Source organism: Bidens hawaiensis, unplaced genomic scaffold (genome assembly GCF_021521415.1).
Source record: "Bidens hawaiensis isolate Kalapana, Puna unplaced genomic scaffold, B.hawaiensis_p1.1 tig00000820_1, whole genome shotgun sequence".
Lineage (NCBI taxonomy): Eukaryota > Viridiplantae > Streptophyta > Magnoliopsida > Asterales > Asteraceae > Bidens > Bidens hawaiensis.
In genome coordinates, this window is record NW_027491048.1 from 2,425,672 (window position 1) to 2,429,786 (window position 4,115).

Sequence of the window (4,115 nt, forward strand, 5' to 3'; positions counted from 1 at the left end):
TATATCCAATTAATCATTGGTTCACTGAAAAAAACAGTTTGGATCGTTAATCGATCAATTTTTTACTTTTTTTTTCACGAAAATCATTTTTAAGCGTTTTAGATTTTTGGCTAAGTGTTTTAGGTTTTTGGTTGAACGTTTTAGGTTTTGTTGTCTATGAGCATTTTTGTTTTTTCCTTTGAGCGTATCATATACCTATCGTACGTTAAGCAATTATTGTACAGTAACATCATCCATTTAGTGATTTAAAATCTAACAAATTATCCATCATTGTGATTTAGTGATAAATTAATGATAAGTGTTCTGAGTTCCTCAATGAAATAACGGATCTAATTTCTACTAGCTTTCCATGCTTTTGTTGTGCTACTTTTCTTGTGTTTAAACTTTATTTGATTAATCAACACGTTATCTACCAATTAATCTCATAATTCTAGATGGTCTTTTGTTATGTTTCAAAGCAACCAAAGACTCTCTACTCTATATATATAAACACACACATCTCCATTAGATCAAACACAACAAAACATGAAGAAATCTCAACCAACTTCTTGTATCATGTTCTTCCTAGTTCTAACTCTTTGTTCATTTCTTTCATTAAGAGCCTCATCCCTTGTTCTTAATAATAATACACCAAATTCACAAGATTTCATAAGTTGCCTCCAATCCAACTCCAACAACATCACGTCCATCTCTGAACACATTTTAACCCCCCTCAACTCCTCTTTCTTTTCCACTTGGCAGATTAGACTCAACAACCTTAGGTTCATCAAACCCTCAACTCCTAAACCATCAATCGTCGTAACTCCCATAGACGAATCCCAAGTCCAAACAACTCTATTATGCACCAAGAAACACGGATATGAAATCCGAATCAGGTCTGGAGGACACGACTTCGAAGCCCTATCGTCTACTGCTGAAGTTCCCTTTGTCATGCTTGATCTTGTCAATATGAAGTCTATAGACATCAATGTCGAAAGTGAGACCGCATGGGTCCAAGGTGGCGCGTTGCTTGGTGAAGTTTACTATAGTATATCTCAAAAGACCAACACATTGTATTTCCCCGCGGGTGTTTGCCCCACGGTGGGCGTTGGCGGGTATTTGAGTGGGGGTGGGTATGGAAACCTAGTTAGGAAATATGGTACGGGTGCCGATAATGTCTTGGACGCTCGTTTCATGGATGTTAATGGAAACATTCTTGATAGGAAATCGATGGGTGAGGATTTGTTTTGGGCGATTCGTGGTGGTGGTGCTTCTAGTTTCGGAATTGTTCTTGCGTGGAAACTGAGGCTGGTACCAGTACCGAAAATAGTAACTGTTTTTAAGAGGAATATAACCGTAGAAGAAAATGCAACGGATATATTCTATAAATACCAATATGTAGCACCAAGTATTGATCCGAATTTGTTCATTAGAGTTCAAATGTTCACCGAAAACATAGGCAACACTCGCGTGAAAACCATACGAATGTTGTTTGAAGGACTTTATCTTGGTAGAATTGATACATTGCTTCGATTATTAGACGATAAATTCCCAGAACTTAATGTGAAACAAGAGACTTGTGAAGAAATGAGCATGATCCAGTCTAGTCTTGTGTTAGGAGATCAAGGATTCACAAGCTCTACACCCACCGCAATTCTAGCTAACGAATCCGCCATTGTGAGGCAATGGAACTACAAGATTAAATCAGACTATGTCCGGACTCCTATCCCGAAAAGCGAGCTCAGAAAGATATGGAGAAAGATGTTTGAGAATGACGGATCAGAATTTATGATCACGAACCCTTTTGGAGGGAAGATGGAGGAGTATTCGGAAACATGGATTCCGTATCCGCATAGAGCTGGGGTGTTGTACCAGCTGACTAAGGGTGTGAATTTTAATGATCAAACTTCGGACACAACCAATGTGTCGCTTAAGCGGCTAGACTGGTTGCGCGGGTTTGAGAAGTTTATGGAGCCGTACGTGTCGAAGAACCCGAGGGAGGCGTATTCGAACTACAATGATCTTGAGTTGGGTGTTGGTAATGGTAGTTATGAAGAAGCAAGTGTTTGGGGTGAGAGGTATTGGAAAAGAGACAATTTTAAGAAGTTGATTCGAATAAAGGGTGAAGTTGATCCGGAGAATTTCTTTAGGCATCCGCAAAGTATACCGGTTTTAACTGATCAAAGACTATATAAAGTTATTTGATCTGTTGAAGAAAAATTCATAGTATATACTATATATATGGTTCTTGTTTATATCTTTTATGTTCTTAAATAAATTTGCAAATTGTAATGGGGAGTTTAAGTGTTTATCTAGTAGTTCCATCTTGTTTTGTTCTTGATTCTTGCATTTTATGGTGAAAATATAATTTGTCATTATTGATTTGATTAATAATAATCTTCAAATTAAACATTTCAACAGTCAAAACTTATAAAAATAAAATTTGACTTCTTAGTTTTTTTTTTTTATAAATAAACTTTTACTTTTATGTTCGTCGCGTGACACAACGTTGCGAACTTGTCAAATCTTTTGACCAAAAGGACGATGTAGAAATTTATCCGTTAGCGACCATGTTTTGTTGTGACCGGTAAAGGATTAATAAACAATAACTATTTTTTTTAAAATATATGTTTAAAAACAAAATGTCGCACCCCCCTATCACGTGTGTTTGTGTGTTGCTTAATTAGGGTCGTGATTAAAAAATCACACATTATCTCTCACTTTAAAGTATAAAATAAAATAATCAAACTAAGTGCGACAAGTGTTTTTTGACACAACGAATTTCAATTAAACAAGGCATACTGAATCATATGACACAGTATATTCAAAAATGACACAACTGATTCGATCATTTTAGCACATTAAATTCATCTTGGCACGCCAGATTGGATTTACCGCATCAAAGGCCATACAAATTAAAGAAAAAAAGTTAACTAAAATGATATTAAAACACATAGTTAAGCGTGTTCATTGATATGAATAATGATCCTTGTATTGTTACAAGCATACAGGCTATTTATAAGCATATTATATCATCTGCAATCGTACTATTATTCCTAATGGCCGAGTACGTCCCAGGACAGTGCTTTTCCAGTTGTGATCCTTATAGCTGACCACGTCCGAGGACAGTAGTATTCCAACTATAATCCTTATCTTCTTTCTTGTCTTTATCAATGGTTGTTTCTCTAGTTTCTCCTGTAACAATGTTTTACCATGGGTGCCGATGTCATTTCTGGGGTTTTGCCCCTACAATAGCTGTTTTCTAGCTTCTCCTATAGCAATGCTTCACCATAGGTGCCGATGTCATTCCTGGGGTGTTACCCCCACAAGTCCCCAAAGTCAGTTGATGCGAAGCTTTGGTCTTGGGTCATCTGACTAATTATTGCAAGGACTCTCATTACTAGTTTTGTGGGCCATTCGATTCTGTCATTTTCTGAATGGTGATTTATAATTGACTGTTTGCTTATATACGAGTTGTTATGGCTTTCTACAGCCGTATCACTTGTATCTCCAGTTGTCTTATATATCGCATGGAGGATAGCTTTATTATGTCGATGTGGTGCCCTTGGCTTGATCATGTCGATGCAACACTGTTTGGCTTTGTTATGTTATTTGGGATGTTACCTCTACAAGCCCCCCTAGTCAGTTGATGCGACTCTTTGGATTCGTGTCATTTGACTTGTAAATTAAAGTGTGATTTTTTGGATTCGTACTATTTGAATTGGCTGATCCGATGGCTTATATGGCTCAACTTGAGGGCTTTTTCAATATGGCTTTATGGCTTTCTTAACTTGACTTATGTGAGGGGAGTAGCCCCTTCTTGATCGATTCTTTGTATCGGAGTGTTGCAATTAGATGTGCGATATTAACAATGCTTTACCCAAGGACAGTACTTTTCCAGCTGTAATATTCCTTATCTTCTTTCTTGTCTTTATCAAGTAGATGCTTCTCTAGCTTCTCCTATGACAATGCTTTACTGTAACAACTCGGGTTTTCGTTTACTTTATCAATATCTAATACTCGACCTGTTTTCGTCTTCGAGTAATTTAATCAACTAATTATATTATACAAGATACACCCTCAACCTTACTTTAATCCCTATATGTTTCCACATTAAAGTTCAAGGACTAAAATGC

The 4,115-nt window shown here is 36.8% G+C and overlaps 1 pseudogene; it reads left to right on the top strand.

Annotated features, from left to right (window-relative positions):
- Positions 1-467: 467 nt before the first annotated feature.
- On the top strand, positions 468-2,310 carry LOC143539935 (tetrahydroberberine oxidase pseudogene; annotated as a pseudogene).
- Positions 2,311-4,115: the final 1,805 nt, after the last annotated feature.